General features: G+C 36.8%; 2 pseudogenes; one reads left to right on the top strand and one right to left on the bottom strand.

Annotated features, from left to right (window-relative positions):
- Positions 1-2,957: 2,957 nt before the first annotated feature.
- LOC140511032 (kallikrein-10 pseudogene) lies at positions 2,958-7,657 on the bottom strand (annotated as a pseudogene).
- Positions 7,658-9,224: 1,567 nt separating this feature from the next.
- On the top strand, positions 9,225-10,161 carry LOC140511031 (olfactory receptor 4B1-like; annotated as a pseudogene).
- The last annotated feature ends 8,942 nt before the right edge of the window (positions 10,162-19,103 follow it).

Here is a 19,103-nt window from a genome sequence, read left to right as displayed (position 1 = left end):
GATAATTTGCCCCATTCTATTTCTCTCTTCCTCCTCCCAATATATTCCTCTCTCACTCCTTAATTTTATTTTTTAGATATCCTATTCAAGTCACTCTGTGCCCTCTGTCTATATGTATATAATCCCTCCAACTACTCCAATACTGAGAAAAGTCTTAAGAGTTACAAATATTATCTTTCCATGTGGAAATGTAAACAGTTCAACTTTAGTAAGTCCCTTATGATTTCTCTTTCCTGTTTACCTTTTCATGCTTCTCTTGACTCTTGTGTTTCAAAACCAAATTTTCTATTCAACTCTTTCCTTTTTATCAAAAGTGCTTGAAAGTCCTCTATTTTATTAAATGACTATTTTCTCCCCCTGAAGTATTAAACTCAGTTTTGCTGCATAGGTGATTCTTGGTTTTAATCCTAGTTCCTTTGACTTCTGGAATATCATATTCCAAGCCCTTTGATCCCTTAATATAGTAGCTGCTAGATATTGTGTTATCCTGATTGTGCTTCCACAACACTCAAATTGGTTTTTTCTGGCTGCTTGTAATATTTTCTCCTTGACCTGGGAACTCTGGAATTTGGCTATAATATTCCTAGGAGATTTTGTTTTCAGATCTCTTTCAGGAAGTGATCAGTAGATTCTTTCAATATTCATTTTACTCTCTGGTTCTGGAATATCAGGGCAGTTTTCCTTGATAATTTCATGAAAGATGATTTGCAGGCTTTTTTCTTCATCATGACTTTCAGGTATCCCCATAATTTTTGAATTGTCTCTCCTGCATCTATATTCCAGGTCAGTTGTTTTTCCAATGAGATATTTCGCAATGTCTTCAGTTTTTTTATTCTTTTGGTTTTGTTTTATAATTTCTTGGTTTCTCATAAAGTCATTAACTTCCATCTGCTCCATTCTAATTTTTAAAGAACAATTTTCTTCAGTGACTTTTTGAACCTCCTTTTCCATTTGACTAATTCTGCTTTTTAAAGCATTACTCTTCTAATTGGCTTTTTGGATCTCTTTAGCCATTTGTTTGTCTATTTTTAAAGCTGTTATTTTCTTCAGCATTTTTTGAGTCTCCTTCAGAAAACTGTCGACCTGCTTGTCATGGTTTTCTTGCATCACTCTCATTTCTCTTCCCAATTTTCCTTCCACCTCTTTTATTTGATTTTCAAAATCTTTTTTTGAGCTCTTCCATGGCCTGAGACCACTTATTTTAGAGGTTTTGGATGCAGAAACCTTGACTTTGGTGTCTTCCTTTGTTCTTCATCATCCAAAAGGATGGAAGAAAATACCTATTCACCAAGAAAGTAACCTTACATAGTCTTATTTTTTCCTCTATTTTGTGTATTTTCCCAGGCTGTTACTTGACTTCTGAGTCTTTTATTAAGTGAAGGATATACTCTAGGGACCTGTAAGTTCTTTGTTCCTCCAAGGTGGCACAAGCAAGGGAGAGGAGTTTACTCCTCTCCTGGCCTGTGCTTTGGTCTGAGAGTAACCACAAGCTTTTCTGCCCAGGATCTGCAAGTAGAATTCCCTCTCCACAACTGCCTCCAGCTCCACCATGCCAGTGTTCCTCCTCTCCCCAGAACTGCCACACAAGGCTGAGCTTGATTGTCTTTAGTCCGAGGGCTTGAGTCTGAGGGTCTTTAGTCCAAAGGCTCCAAAAATGGACGCTGCCACCTCAACAACAGCTGCAGCCCTGTGGCCGGGGTCAAACTGCATTCCCTTCTCACCCAGGTGAAAGAGCTTTCTCACTGACCTTTGAAGGTGTCTTTGGTGTTTGTGTTTTGAGGAATCTGGGAAATTGCAGCTGTTTCCTGGGATTTAATACCCTGAAACCTGCTCTAGTCCTTTTCCTGCCAGGGCTGTGCTCCATGGACTGTGCTATGCTCTGAGCTCATTGCAATAGATCCTTCCTGTCAGCCTTCCAAGCTGTCTTGGGATAGAAATCTCTTTCACTCTGTCCTTTTGTGGCTTTTGCTCCTCTAAAATTTGTAGACAGTCATTTTTACAGCTTTATGGGCTTTGGTGGGAGAGCTAGAGTAGATCCGTCTTTCTACTCTGCCATCTTGGCTCTGCCTTTCTTGACTTTTTTTTCCCAAACATTTGCTTCATCTATTATTCCAGATTTTACCCATCACATTCCAAAGCTCAATGAGACAAAAAACCAACTCATTTTAGAGCATTAGGTATTCTCACCAGAGTATCTCAAGAATGTATTAGAAGACTGAAGCTCCAAAACAAGAAGAATTTGTAAGAAAATTTGACTTTTTCAGATCTCTCCTCTTAATTTCTAAGAATCTCAAAAATGTCTTGGAAGATGTTTGTTTCAAAAATGTCTTCAAGTGTCCACAAGCAGTGAGTGTTCCAACTGACCTATAAAGTGGGGGAAGTAAAGAGTATTCGGAGATTAAAGAGGGGAGGGCAGAAAAATTTAGACCTCTAAGAGATCTAGAACTCTGCCCTGACAGGTGGAATGGCTGATAGAGCAGGACCAGAAAAGAGGAAATGGGAGGAGAGTAGTTGGAGTGGTAGCAGTAATGGGAGTAGTTGGAGGTAAGGGGCCCGCCCCAAGGTTCCAAAAAGAGGGGTGGAGTTGCCTCTGAAGTCCTAGGTAGGTAGAAGCTCAGGACAGTTCTCTTCAACAGACTGATACTGCTCATCATTTCACTGAAGTGAAATGAGAGAGATTGGATGCCCCAGTCCTTCAAGGGCTTGGGATCTAGGAGAACAGACCCTTGGGTCCCAGGGAGGAGGGTCACAGCTGGTGGCCCAGATGCCTACTTCTTTGAAGGGATGGAATCTGTGAGCCTGAAGAGTTGAGGGATGCCTTCATCCTCAAGCAGGCAGGAGTTAGGTCCTAGAGGGGGTAGGAAACTATAGGGCCAAACACTCAGGGTCCAGGTGGGAAGAACAAAATACATGAAGGTCACAAGAATACTGGGAAGATTGTAGGGGATTCAGTGATATCAGTGGGTCCGAATGATCCTCTCAATCCAGGAGCTATATTTACAGATCCAAGTATAGACTGCTGGTTGATGCACTGAACCACAGGGGTAATCACCCCAGGAGAAGATGCCCTGAAGGGTCCCACTGCAGACGAAGGGGCCTCCAGAATCACTCTGACAGGCATCCTGGCCATTGTCCAAGCCAGCACATATCATATTGTTTGTAAGCAACCCAGGTAGGAAACTGAACACTCTTTGGGAGACAGGACAGTGACCTTCGAGCAGGACAAGCTCTTGCTGCATTTCACTCGGGGTTGGCTGGTAGTCCCCAAGCCTGCAGCCTGACATCGAGTCCCTGGGACAGCACAGCTCCTGGCCAGAGGTAACACCTGGACCCGGGGTCCCAGGATGGCTGGACGTCGAGGCTTCATCAGAAGGAGGTCATGCTCATCGGTTCGGGCAGGCAGGGAAGGACCAGAACTGACGTTGTACTTGGGGTGGGGGATCATAACAGAGCTGATGTTGAGTTGTTCGCCTCCATCAGGAAGTAGCAGATGGTAGACCGAGTTTTACCCAAAGCCAACTTTCGGAGCAATGGGCTGTGGTTAATACGCATTTGCGGTCCACCAGGACTCCCACACAGAGGAATGAGAGGTCTTTGAAGAGCGAGATGTGCCAAGGCTGAGAGCCCCGGGGGCACTGAGTAATCCTGGCCCTCAGGGCCTCCAACGCCTCCGGAACTGGGGAAACTGAGGTTCCAGGAGCAACCCTGCAGGAAACAAGTACCAAGCACCACAGGGTGGTGTGGATGGAGCCTCGATTCCGCACGCTTGGAAGCAGGGGGTCACGCGTAGTGTCTCAGGGAGGGACTCTGGGTAGCTGGATCGCTACCTAGGGCTGTGTGGGCAATCAGGGTCTCTGCTCCTCTTGATTTTTTAAAAGGATGATTATCAGAGGGAAGGCACAGTCCAGTGCTCCAGTCACTACATCCCACAGTCTGCCTGTAAGCCTTAGATGCCTTCTGATCATGTAGACAGCTATGAGTCTATCCTGTGGTGCTCCTTATCTTTGAAAGATCATTTTGACTTCCACACTGTCTAATTGTAGCACTATGTCTAAAGAAGACTTACTAACTCTCAGGGATTGAATGTCTCTAGGGTCCAAAGGACTTTTCAACTAGCTAGGATTCCTGAGAATAAGGAAATAGTCAAGTTTATGTTGATTTTTTTTGTAAGGTTGGCCTGAGTCAATTCATTTCTGTCCCAGAGGTAGAATGTGGGAGATCCATTTGTCACACAGACCCTTTTTATGCCTGATCTTTGTTAGAAATCTCAAATTTTCATCTTACACATACTTTGAAAGGTCTGCTGGCTTACTTCTTTCAAGTCTGCCCGTGATCTCTCTTCAGAGCTCAGAAATTCAAAGGCCAGGAAAGATTATAAACCTAGAGACAGCCTTCTCAGTCACTGGCTCATTTTAAATTCCCATGGTGTGGCTTTGCTGGTAAGGTGTATTGTGGAAGCTGAGAAGTATCTGTTTGCATCCTTTAAGAAAGGGGAACCAGAGGGAGAATCCACAGGCACAGAAGGTTGAGAAGGGAAGGAAAATAAAGCAAGAATGAGAAGGCTATCAGGTCATCCCATTTTCCTCTTCTGCTTCCCCACCTTCTTTGTGCCCCCAGTTTAGGGAAACTGTGATTATCTTGGTCCTCTAACCCTCAGAGCATTATAACCTGAAACTAGAATCATTACCTCTAATACAATGTGAGCTCCCTGGAAGTACTGACTATTTCAAATCAAAATTTCTTTTTTTTTTTTTTTTATTTTTATTTTTTTATTAAATTTATTTATTTAACTTTTAACATTCATTTTCACAAAATTTTGGGTTACAAATTTTCTCCCCTTTTATCCCCTCCCCCCCCAAACACCAAGCATTCTAATTGCCCCTATGACCAATCTGCTCTCTCTTCTATCATCCCTCTCTGCCCTTGTCTCCATCTTCTCTTTTGTCCTGTAGGGGCAGATAGCTTTCTATACCCCTTTACCTGTTTTTCTTATTTCCTAGTGGCAAGAACATTACTCGACAGTTGATCCTAACACTTTGAGTTCCACCTTCTTTACCTCCCTCCCTCTCCACCCCTTCCCTTTGGAAGGCAAGCAATTCAATATAGGCCAAATCTGTGTAGTTTTGCAAATGACTTCCATAATAGTTGTGCTGTATAGGACTAACTATATTTCCCTCCAACCTATCCTGTCCCCCATTACTTCTATTCTCTTTTGATCCTATCCCTCCCCATGAGTGTCGACCTCGAATTTCACTCTCCTTCTCATGCCCTCCCTTCTATCATCCCCCCCACCCTGCTTGTCCCCTTATCCCCCACTTTCCTGTATTGTGAGATAGGTTTTCCTACCAAAATGAGTGTGCACTTTATTCTTTTCTTTAGTGGAATGTGATGAGAGTAGACTTCATGTTTTTCTCTCACCTCCCCTCTTTATCCCTCCACTAATGAGTCTTTTGATTGCCTCTTCAAATCAAAATTTCTAATCTTATCTCCTGGCACGATGTCCTCCCATATAATAGATGTTTAATAAATGTTTTTTGAATTTAATTAAATTGAATGACCTACTACTCTTCCAATGACCCTGTAGCTTCATCTTTGTAAAGGCTAGAAGTATCAAATTAATCTATTCATTTTGCTTATATATGTATATTTGATGTACATGTACATATCATATGCACATTCACACACACAGCTGTAAGTATAAGTTTAAATCACATTTGTAGACTTGATCAACCTAAGGATATGGCTAGCTGGGGATACGTGTGTATGCATGTGTTGAAGTAAGAATGACGGTCAGGTAAAAAACCATTTATTTATAAGAACTAGAATAATGATGTAGAAGGAATCTCTTCTGTCTCCTTCATCTTCTCATCTGCTGTGATTCTTGTCATCTTCCCATTCACTCCCTGTTCCTCCTCCCTTTCCTGTACAGGATCTGCTGGAAGCAGTAAAAGTCTTCCTCTCGTTCTTTCAAAAGATCTTGAATGTACCAGGGAGTTTCTTGGCTTTCCATCCTCATTCCTTGAAAAAAGTTCTGACTACCATCAACAACTCTATTTTTTAATCCATTTACATCTTTTTGTCATTCAATATGTCAAATCCTTTTGTAGTTCAATTTTTTTTGGGTCAAACTCATAACCAATACTTCCTTCAATTTTTGTGTTGAAAGTAAAGAAAAAAATGTTATTTAAAATAAACAAGGAATGGTAAGGAGGTTTTAAATTACTGTGACACCACCAATTTCTATTGTTTGCTGACATTTAAGCTCAATACAGGAGTTATATATACTGTTTTTGACACATGGATTGGAATCAATCACTCTATTTTCATGTTTATAGTATAGAATAGTGCAAATATGAATAATGACACCACTTTATGGGATCCATGACTTCTATTATTAGAGTAATTGGAACTTCACTGTGTTCAAAATACAGTCCTTGTCTTGCTTGTTTTACTTCCTTTTTGAAAACCTTTCTTGGACAGCTAACCTGGATTTGTAGCTTTTATTATGACATAATGTCGTGTGGCTTTCCAAAATGTTTGAACCAACCCAGAGCTCTGCCTATAGCAGAACAATGTGATTGATTTCTTTTTTAATCATAGCAAACCCAACATTTAATTTGATCATTTGTTTTACCTTTGTCATTTTGATGGGTATAAAGGGAGTGTCAAAGGGGAGTCTAGGTTATTTTCATTCGCATTTTTCTGATCATTAGAGAATTGGAAGGTTTTTTGGTTGTAACGGATGATTAGTTTTCTTCCAGTTCAAGAATGGCCCCATTCATATCCTTGGATTACTTGTTAAGTACAAATAAAGGTTCTTACTCTCCTGCAACTGGGTGTTAGGGCCAGTTCTTACTCTTTCTGAAGAATCCATTGTTACATTTTTAGTGTGAGCCTTTCTACCTCAGAAATTGTTGAACACGACACAATGTTACAAAATATGATTCATTGTTTTCTTTAGATTTAAAAATGATTGCGAAAATGTTAAAAGTACAGATTAAACTTGATAGTGCACCAGAGATTTTTGTTAGCTATGTCCTAGCACACCTGTACTTCATTTAATGGTGTCAGTTCTTCAGGTTGAGTACCTTACTTCTCTAGGTTTGAAGAGTTTTTGTTTTTCAAATCCTCAATAGGTTTGACTTGTAAGTTCATGTGATTCTGATCCACAAATCAGAAAAAGTTAATTGAGAGATAGAGAGGGAGAGAGAGAGAGAAAGAGAGAGAGAGAGAGAGAGAGAGAGAGAGAGAGAGAAAAGAAGAAGAAGAGACAGACAGACAGACAGAAAGAGACAGAGGAGAGAGAGAGAGAGAGAGAGAGAGAGAGAGAGAGAGAGAGAGAGAGAGAGAGAGAGAGAGAGAGAGAGAGAGAGAAGGAGGGAGAGAAGGAGGGAAGACTGGAGGAAGGGAGGGAGAGAGAGAATCAGGGGATCAACAAAAAGATTAATAAAATTTAAGGAAATAAAGGCAGCAACATATAAAAAAATTATTCTTTATGGTTAAGTTGAATTTGTTCCAGAATTTCAGGAAGAAGAGTATTAGAAAAGTAATTAGAAATAATCGAGGCTTTTTCGATAGTTTTCATCTGGACTCTGCCTTCTGATTACATTTTACTTTCTGGTTACTTCTTCAAATTTGAATTCTGGTTAATAACCATCGCGTTTCAAGTTTTACTTCGCTTTTTTTATTGAAATTTTTTCTGTGGCCTAAAGTGTGATCAGTCTTGGTAAATGTTCCCTGAGTTTTTTTTTTTAATAGAAACAAAGCTGCATTGTGCACAAGGAAGAACCTGTAGTCAGGGAAGCTGAGTTTGAACCTTACCGGAGATGGTTACCACCTGTATGACATTAGGTAAGTCACTTACTGTAGTCTTCTTGGGTCTCGCTTTCCTCAACAATAAAATGAGAGAATTATATTGGATGATCTCTGTGGTCCCTTCCAGAACTGGATTTATGATCCTACGATGCTGATAGTTATTCTCCTATGGTGCAGTGGTTAGAGGCTTGGAGTTCGGAAGACCTGACTTCAAATCTGGTCTCAGACACCATGTGACTCTTGACAAGTCATTTCGCCATGTTTGTCTCAGTGTCCTCATGTGTAAAATGAGCTGGAGAAGGAAAGGGCAAAATCGCTCCAGTATCTTTACTGAAGAAACTCCAAATGAGGTCATGAAGAGTCAGAGATGACTGAAATGATTGAAGACCAACAAATTTTTCTAACATTCTGTTCAAGTCTTTAACCTCTCATTTATCTTTCTAACTGACACATCACCTTTCTTTAATAGATTATTGAAGCATCACACGAATGATCATTTTCTCTTTCAATGTTTTTGTAATTCAGGTACCATTTCAATTTCTGTTGCCATATCATTGAGTGTCCATATATTTATTCAGTGTGATGTGATGGAAAGAGCACTGCTTTTGAAATCACGAGATATTTGAATTCAAGGTCAGCCTTCAGAGTTCATTAGCTGGACTTCTTTAAATTTCAGTTTACTCATAGACCTCATTCCTCGGATTCTTATCCCTGATATTATTGGCACCCAGAAGGCAATTCTTATTGATTGATTGAGATATAAAATAGAGATATACATGGTTATATTAATTATGTAGCAATCCATAATTACTTACTTGTAGTAACTCACAAGGTTGTTTTGAGGATCAAACAGGATAATGCATGTAGTATATTTTGCAATCCTTAACATTCTAAATAAAGTCAGTTTTAGTGGTAACTATTTTTATTTTTATTAACTTTATTTTTATTCTTAAAGATCTCTTTATTATTTTGGTCCTTGTCATGGTCTCCTCAGGCATAACAAAGTGCTTATCTTTCTCTTATTATTTCTTGATTTAAATTTAACTTATTTATATCTCTCTAACTTCTTAATTTCTGGAGTCAAGTTAATATTATAAATTTTAATTCACTGTTCTCATTTAACATTTTGAAGTAACTGACTTGCCAACATTTAAAAATCTTTCTATATGGAATTTTTCCTATTTTTATGTGAGTTCCTTGACAGCAGGGACTGTATGCTATTCTATTACGATCTGAGAACTTACCAGAGAGTTTTACACATAGTAAGCACTTAATAAATACCTTTTGACTCATCCATCCATCCATCAATTTGTTGTTCTTGGCGCAGGAAACTATCTTAACAGTTACAGGGATTTTATCTTCTGTTGTCCTATTTTAGGGTTATCGAGCTTCTTTAGAGTTGATATGACATGACTGGATTCCATGGCTGCTACAACAATGCGACCCAGTTAATATTCACGGGCCTTTTCCAGGATCAAGAAGTACTGCGGGTTTCTTTTGTGGTGTTTCTTCCCATGTACCAGGCAACAGTGTTGGGCAATGGCCTCATCATCTTAACTCTCAACACCAGCAAGAGCCTGAGCTCCCCCATGTACTTCTTCCTTAACCATCTCTCCTTAGTAGACATCTGTTACTCCTCTACTGTTGTTCCTAAATTCATTTCTGATTTATTGACTGAGAATGAAAACAACTCTTTCAATGCCCGCAGGACCCAGGTTTTTTCTTCCACTTCTTTGGAGTTGCTGAAACCTCCCTGCTCACAGTGATGGTCTATGATCAGTATGCGGCCATCTGTAAACCCCTGCACTACCTAACCATCATGAGCTGTCCCGTGTGTCATGTGCTGATGTTTAGCTCCTGGCTAGGGTGCATATTCCACTTTGTGATTCAGATTCTTATCTCTGTCCAGTTGCCCTTCTATGGTCCCCATGTGATTGACCATTATTTCTATGACCTCCATCCCATGTTCAAGCTCACCTGTACTGATACGTTAGTGGTGGGGATTATTGTGTTTGCCAGCAGTCGTTTATTTTCTGATTTCCCTTCTCTTCTTGATTTCTTCTATTGTCATCTTAGTTCACTTGAGAAACCAGTCCACCAGAGGGGAGATGCAAGACCCTCTCCACTTGTGCCTCCCACATCACTGTTGTCCTCTTATTCTTTAGTCCTGCCACCTTTCTCTACTTGCAGCCCTCTTCTACATTCACTGAAGATAAACTTATGGCTGTGTTCTACACGGTGGTTACTCCAGTGTTGAACCCCATTATTTATACCTTGAGAAATGCAGAAGTGAAAAATGCCATGAAGGGCTTATGGAGGAAACAAGTGAACTTGGGAGTAGAATGAAAATGCATATGTAAAAATGAATTGTGACTTTGAAAATAGTAGTTATTTTGAATTTGATTCTGAAATTACTGCAGGAGAAGCAGAAGCAAACATAAAAGGAATTTATCCATATCTTTGTAAGCAGCATGTGTAAAACTGGATATTGTAAGAGCGTCGTGGATTTGAGTTGAAGCTTCCTCTTTTGAATCCTGACAAACACCAGGATTAGGTCTATGACATAGGGTCTTCCATATAATCTCACTGGGTTTCAGTTTTATCACTTATAAGATAGTGATGTTGGGCAAGATGGTCTTCTCCAGCTCTACATCTAGGTTTGCCTTCAGTCATTCAACAAACACATATTTGTGATGAGTCTACTCTGTGCCAGTCATCCTGGACTCTGGGACATAAAGACCAAAATTCACTTGGCTTACACATGTTTATAGAAGATACAAAAATATATGCAGGCATTAAAGTCCTTTAAGACTGAAGGAATCAGGATCAGCTCCTCCCTTCATAGAGCTGTATTAAATGTCTTCTCTCATCTATCACTGTCTGAATTTCATGCAGTGTTTTAGAAAGGGACCAATTACCTCCTATTCTTGAGTGCTCTTACATTTAGAGGAAATAAAGAAACTCTAACACGATGTAGTTCAAGAGTTACCCAGAAGACCCCTCTTTCTCCCCAAAAGATGTACTTTGACGATTTTTTTCTGATGTCTGAACTTCTTTCATCAATCTTTTTCTTAAAAAATTTTCATTTTTATTGTGAAATTTTTAATTATCAGCAAACATATATTTCAATATTGAAAGAAAAAGAAAGAGGAATCTGTAAGAAAAAGTGGACTTCTATTATGTAGAATTATTATTTAATATATGTTTTAAAATTTTATAAGAGAAATTAAACACACATACATTTACAATTTAACAAGATAGTAACATGGTTGTTTTATTTTTGTATTTTTCCATATTCACTTTTGGTTTCTTTTATATATAAACTATTTTATTGATGTTTTGTTTCTTCATATTTATCACTAACCATAAACCTCTCCTTTTAAATAAAAATTAATATGTTGATGTTCTTTCTTGACTACTCATTTTTGTTACACAAGAGTTTTATTTTTGGAATTTATTTTCCCTTCTTCAAGATGAAGGGGCTGTTATCCCTGGGCCAGTGAGTGAGTGAGTGACCAAAAGCAGAAGTCAACACATCAAAGAAATTTGGAGCCTTGGACATTTCAATGACTAACAGAGTCAGGTCTTGGAATACACTTGCGCTATGAATTCTTTCACGACCAGATGTTCTTAACTCTTCTGTTCAATGACAGGTTACACAAAATGATATTCTTATTTTTAAAAACATTTTCCTTTCTTTTTATTTCCGAATTTATGCCACATATGAAACTAAATGTGGCCCTTCTCTTCAAATCAGTTTATTGTAAGACACTGGTTACAGTGCTCCACAACTCATCACATGTTTAACCACATTATTTATAATATTTAACATATAATAAAACCCAGAATAACATTGCATATAATATTTAAAATGTAACATATGTGTTTATAATATACACTATTATTACATATTATATGTTTATAATATATGATATTATAAGGTTCATCATTGAACCCAGTGAAATCAATAAATTAAAAAAAACCTTTCATTTTATAAAAAAAATCTTGATATGCTTACAAAAGCCAGAAAATGCATTCAAATGTGTTATTTTTAAACACAATGATTCACCCTTTAAAACATAGTTATTGTCAGAAAAGTGACAGTTAAAATGGCATCTCAACAGTCTAAATTTCTCCTCTTGGCCAATTCCAAGTAAAATGACTGCATTTGAGAACCAAAGTGAGATTTACAGCTGTTCATCTCACAAGGTTCTACTGATATTTGCACCACATATTTTGTTCTAATTAATGCATCTGCCCCAAATCTGTCCCAAAAGCGAAGTCACATTTCAGCTTAATGGGTCAATAACAATACCTGGGAGACATGATGAGCTCTCTCAGTGCCAATGCACTGCAGTCTGAAACATGCTTTGGTCATTCAACTAAAGACACGTTTCATGAAAAAGAAAAGAAAGGCTATTTAAAAGTTATTTTAAACATTTGTTTTTAGTTTTCAACATTCACTTTTTAAGATTTTGAGTTCTAAATTTTTCACTGCTACTGCTCCTCCCCCATTCCCTAGATGGCATACAATCTGATACAGGCTGTACATATATATTCATATTAGACATATTTCCACAATAGTCCTGTTGTGAAAGAAGAATCAAAGCAAAAGGGAAAAATCATGAGAAAGAAAAAGCAAAGAAATAAAATAAAATAAAATAGTATGATTGGATCTGCATTCAGACTCCATATCTCTTTCTCTGGTTATGGATAGCATTTTCCATCGTAAGTCTTTTGGAATTGTCTCAGATCCTTACATTGCACAGAAGAGGTACTTTCATAGCACAATGTTGCTGTTCCTGTGGACCATGTTTTCCTGGTTCTGTTCACTTTTCTCAGCATCAGTTCTTGTAAGTTCAGGTTTTTCTGAAATCCACTTGCTCACTATTTCTTATGGAACAATAATATTCCATTACATTCATGTATCACAACTTGTTCACCCATTTCACAAGAGAGGTGCTATTTTTAGAACCAATTTTCTTAAGTATACTTTATTTTTACATAAAAAGATTTCATAATGGCAGATGGTTTCTTTTTTTCCCCCATTCAGGGATACTTCAAAAATTTATTTATTTATTTTTAGTTTTCAACATTCACTTTCATAAACTTCTGGGTTTTCAGTTTTCTCCACTTTCCTTCCCTTCCCCCTCCCCAAGTTGGCATGCAATCTGATATAGCATCTATATATACATTCATATTAAACATATTTTCGCATTAGTCGTGTTGTAAAGATGAACATTTTTCAAAGAAGAACCAATGGGAAGAACTATAAGAAAAAAGAAACAGAACAAAACAACAAAAAGACATCAAATAGTCTGCTTTGATCTGCATTCAGACTCCCTATTTCTTTCTCTGAATGTGGATAGCATTTTCCAGCATGAATCTTTTGGAGTTCTCTGAGATCCTTCCATTGCTGAGAAGAGCCAAGTCCATGAAAGTTAGTCATTTCACAATGATGCTGTTGCAGTATACAATGATCTCCTGGTTCTATTCACTTCACTCAGCATCAGCTCGTTCAAGTCTTTCCAGGTTTTCCTGAAGTTTGAGTGCTAATTTCTTATAGTACAATAGTTTTCCATTACATTCATATACCACAACTTATTCAGCCATTCCCCAATAGGTAGCATCCCCTCAATTTCCAATTCTTGGCCATCACCAAAAGAGCTGCTATAAATATTTTTGTACATGTGAGTCGTTTTCCCATTTGCATGATGTCTTTGGGATAAAGACTTAGAAGTGGTATTGCTTGGTCAAAGGGTATGCACACTTTTATAGCTCTTTGGGCATAACTCAAAATTGCTCCCTAAAATGGTTGGACCAGTTCACAATTCCACCAACAATGCATTAGTGTTTCAATTTTTCCACATCTTCTCCAGCATTTATCATTTTCCTGTTTTATCGTGTTAGCCAATCTGATAGATGTATTGTGGAACCTCAGAGTTATTTTGATTTGCATTTCTCTGCTCAAGTTATTCAGAGCATTTCTTCATATGGCTATAGATAGCTTTAATTTCTTCCTCTGAAAACTGCCCTTGACCATTTATAAACTGGGAAATGACTTGTATTCCTATAAATTTGTCTCAATTCTCTGTATATTTAAGAAATGAGGCCTTTATCAGAGATACAGGCTGGAAAATTTTTTTCCCAGCTTTGTTTCCCTTCTAGTCTTGTTTGAATTGGCTTTTTTTTGTGCAAAACTTTTCAATATAATGTAATCAAAATCATCCATTTTGCATTTCATGTTCTCCATCTATTGTTTGGTCATAAACTATTCCCTTCTCCATAAATCTGACAGGTAAACTATTCCTTGCTCTCCTAGTTTGCTTGTAGTATATCTAAATCATGTATCCATTTTGACTTTATCTTGATATAATATGTAAGATGTTGATCTATGCCTGGTTCCGCCATTGTCCAAATAGTTTTTGTTAAATAATCATCTCTTATCCCAGAAGCTGAAGTCTTTGGGTTTATCTAACAGTAGATTACTACAGTCATTGAGTACTGTATCTTGCTTACTTAACCTCTTCCACTGAACCACCGCTCTATTTTTTAGACAGTACCAAATCATTTTGATGATTGCTGCTTTATAGTGCAACTTAAGATCTGGTATAGCTTGGCCATCTTCCCTTGCATTTCTTTTCATTAATTCCCTTGATATTCTAATCTTTTGTTCTTTCAGGTGAATTTTATTATTACTTTTCCTAGCTCTATAAGTTTTTTTTATAGTTTCATTGAAATGGCACCGAATAAGTAAATTGATTTAAGGAGAATTGTCATTTTTAATATATTACCTCAACCTACCCATGAGGAACGGATGTTTTTCCAATTATTTAGATCTGACTTTATTTGTGGGAAAACTGCTTTGTAATTGTGTTCATATAGTTCCTGGGTTGGTTTTGGTGTGTAGATTCCCAAATATTTTATAACGTCTGCAGTAACTTTAAATTGAATTTCTCTGTCTCTTCCTGTTAGACTTTGTTCATAATATATAGTAATACTGATTATTTGTGTGGGTTTATTTTATATCCTGGAACTTTGCATATTTGTTTATCATTTCTAGTAATTTTTTCTTTGATTCTCTAGGATTCTGTATGTATACCATCATATCATCTGCACAGAGTAATAGCTTTGTTTTTTTTCTGCCTATTAAATTTCTTTGATTTCTTTTTCTTCTCATACTGCTAAAACTAACACTTCTAGTACAATATTGAATAACAACGGTGATAATGGACATCTTTGTTTCACCTCTGATCTTATTGGAAATGCTTCTAGGCTTATCCCCATGATGTATGATGCTTGCTGATGGTTTTAGATAGATGTTACATATCATTTTAAGGAAGACTCAATTTTCCTATGCTCTCTAGTATTTTTAATAGGAATGAATGTTGTATTTTTTCAAAAGCTTTTTCTGTATCTATTGAGATAATCATATGATTACCATGAGCTTTGCTGTTGATATGGTCAATTATGCTGATAGTTTTCCTAATATTGAACCAGTCCTGCATTCCTGGTATAAATTCTACATGGTCACAGTGTATTATCCTTGGGATAAGTTACTATAATCTCTTTGCTAATATTTTATATAAAATTTTTTGCATCTATATTCATTAGTGAGATTGGTCTATAATTTTCTTTCTCTGTTTTGATTTTCCCAGTTTAGGCATCAGCACCATATTTTTGTCATAAAAAGTATTTGATAGGACACCTTCTTTGCCTATTTTCTCAAACTATTTTTATAGTACTGGAATTAATTGTTCTTTTAATATTTGACAAAATTCACTTGTAAATCCATCAAGCCCTGGAGAATTTTTCTTAGGAGTTCATTGATGGCTTGTTCAATTTCTTTTTTTTTTTTCACAAATGGGGGTATTTAAGGATTTCATTTCCTCTTCTGTTAATCTGGGCAATTGCATTTTTGTAAATATGCATCCGTTTCACTAAGATTGTAAAGTTTATTGACATACAGTGGGACAAAACTTTTTTTAAATCAAATTATCCAAAGGTTTATGTGTTTTATTGTTTTTTCATAAAACCAGTTCTTAGTTTTATTTATTAGATCCATCATTTTCTTAATTTCAATTTTTATTAATCTTTCGTTTGGTTTTCAGAATCTGTAATATGACATTTAATTCAGTATTTTAAAATTTCCTTTTTCTAGCTTTTTTTAGTTGCTTGTCTAATTCATTGATCTTTTCTTTCTGTGTCTTATTCATGTTAGCATTTAGAGATAGAAAATTTCCTCTAAAAACCACTTTTACTTCATCCCAGAAGTTTCGATATGTTGTCTCCTTATTGTCATTCTCTTGTATGAAGTTATTGGTTGTTTCTATGATTTGATGTTTGACCCACTCATTCTTTAGTATTAGATGGTTTAGTCTGCAATTAGTTTTAAGTCTATCTTTCCATGGACATACATTAAATGTAATTTTTATTGCATCGTGATATGAAAAGGAGGTATATAATATTTCTGTTTTTCTGTATTGGATTGTGAGGTCTTTATGCCCTAATACATGGTCAGTTTTTGTGTAGGTGGCATGTACCACTGAGAAAAAGGTGTATTTCTTTCTATCCCCATTCAATTTTCTCTAGAGGTCGACTATATCTAAGTTTTCTAAAATTCTGTTTATCTCCTCAACTTCCTTCTTGATTATTTTGTGTTTAGATTTATCTAATTTAAAGAGGGGGCAGCCAGTGTCCCCAACTAGTATAGTTTTGCTGTCAATTTCTTCCTGTAACTCTCTCAAGTTCTCCTATAAGAATTTGGATGCTTTACCACTTGTTGCATATATGTTTCGTAATAATACTAATTTATTGTCTATGATACCCTTTAGCAGGCTGTAGTTTCCTTCTTTATATCTTTTAACTAGATCTATTTTTGCTTTTGCTTTGTCTGAGATTACTATTGCTATCCGTTTTTTTTTAGCTGAAGCATAATATATTCCGCTCCAGACTTTTACTTTTACTCTGTGTGTATTCCTCTGCTTTAAATGAGTTTCTTGTAAAGGACATATTGTAAGATTATGATTTTTAATCCACTCTGCTCTCTGCTTCTGTTTTATGGGAGAGTTCATTCCATTCACATTCACAATAATGATTACTATTTCTTTCAATTCAATTTCTCCCCCTGTTTATTTTTTCTTTTCTCCCTTCCTCTCCTCACTAGAGTTTTGATTTCAACCCCTACCTCCCTCAGTCTTCCCTTTCTCTCAGCCCCACCTTTTCTTCCCGTTTTCCTTTACTAGTTCTTCCCTTCCTTCTGTCCTTGTTCTCCCTTTTCTTTCCCCTTTCACCTCCTACTTCCTATAGGCTGTTATATTTGTATACCTAACTGATTATGCTATTCCCTCTTTGAGCCAAATCTGATGAGAGTAAGGTTCATGTGCCTCCCTTCTTTCTCTCTCGTAATAAGTTTTTCTGCCTCTTTATTTGATTTAATCTACTCTCTCCTTTTCTCTCAATACAGTCCCTTTCCATTATTTAATTAGATGTATTTATCATCACACTGACATCAACTTATACCGACAGCCTCTGTCTATGTATATCCATTTTAAATGTCTTAATAAAGATACAATTCTCAAGACTTATAAGTATCATCTTCCCTTGTAGGGATGTAAACAGTTTATCCTTATTGAATAACGTTTTTTCTTTCCTGTTTACCTTTTTATGCCTCTCATGAATCTTGTGTTTGAAGATCAATTTTCTATTGAGCTCTGATCTTTTCATCAGGAAGTTTGGAAGTTCCCTCTTTCATTGAATATCTCTCTCCTCTGAAAGATTATGCTCGGTTTTACTGGGTAGTTGATCCTTGGCTGTAATCCAAACTCCTTTGCCTTATGGAATATCATATTCCAAGTCCTCTGATCTTTTAATGTAGAAACTGCAAGGTCCTGCATAATCCTGACTGTGCTTCCATGATATTTAAATTGTTTCTTTCTGTCTGTTTGCGGTATTTTCTCTTTGACTTGGAAATTTTGGAATTTCACTACAATATTTCTTGGCATTTTCAATTTGGGTTCTCTTTCAGGAGATGATTGGTGGATTCCTTCAATGATAATTTTACCCTCTGGTTCTAGGACCTCAGGGCAGTTTTTCTTGATGATTTCATGGAAGATGTTTTCTTTTTTTCATCATGACTTTCAGGTAGAGCATTAATTTTAAAATTAGCTCTCCTGAATCTATTTTCGAGGTCTGTTGTTTTGCTAATGAGCCATTTTATGTTTTCTTTGATTTTTTTTTCATTCTTTTGATTCTATTTAACTGATTCTGGTTGTCTCATAGAGTCATTATATTTCAGTTGCCCAATTAAAATTTTTAATGAATTTGTTTTCTTCAATTAGAATTTGAACCTCTTTTTCATTTTGTCCATTTCACTTTTTAAGGAGTGCTCTTCCTTGAGATTTTTTTCCTCCTTTTCCATTTCGACAATTCTAATTTTTAAGGTGTCTTTTTCTTCAGTGTAGTTTTTTTCCATTTGGCTAATTGTATTTTTTAAGGACTTGTTTTCTACAGTCAATTTTTTCCCCTCCTTTTCCATTTACTGTTTTTTGCCTATTTCTCATGTCTTTCTCCAGGTTTTCTTCTACTTTCCTTATTTGACTGTTTTTAGATTTCTTTTTTGTCTTTATTTATTTTAATTTTCAACATTCATTAACGAAGATTTTGAGTTCCAAAATTTCTGTCCATCTCTCCCCTTCCCCCTAAATCAAGATGACATGCATTCTGATTACTCCTTCCCCTAGTCAACCCTCTCATCTGTCAACTCACCCCTTATCCACTTCCCAGTTACATTCTTTTGGGCACTGTAGATTTCTATACTCCATTGCTTGTATATCTTATTTCCCAGTTGCATGTAAAAACAATTTTTTAGCATTTGTTTTTAAAACTTTGAGTTCCAAATCGTCTCCCTTTTCCCCTTCCCTCCCATTCTCATTGAGAAGGTAAGCAATTCAACATAGGCTATAAGTGTGTAGTCTTATTTGACCTTTAAAATGCTTCTTGAGTTCTCCCAAGAAGGCTTTTTGAGCTTGAGACCAATTCATATTCCCCCCTTTGAGGTTTTGGATGTTGGTATATTGACAATGTTGTCCTCATATGGAATTTTGTTTTGATCTTCCCTGTCCCCATAGTAAGCATCTATGGTTATTGTCTTTTGGCTTTTTACTCATGGTGTTTGCGTATTTCCTGGCTTTGCTAGTTGAGCTCTCCTGCTGGAGCACAAAGGGCACTGACCCAAGCTTCTTGTGCTGTGGGCTAGGGATCTGGTCATTGTTTTTTTGTGCTGGGGC

This window comes from Notamacropus eugenii, chromosome 6 (assembly GCF_028372415.1).
Source record: "Notamacropus eugenii isolate mMacEug1 chromosome 6, mMacEug1.pri_v2, whole genome shotgun sequence".
NCBI lineage: Eukaryota > Metazoa > Chordata > Mammalia > Diprotodontia > Macropodidae > Notamacropus > Notamacropus eugenii.
This window is presented reverse-complemented; position numbering and strand designations above follow the sequence as displayed.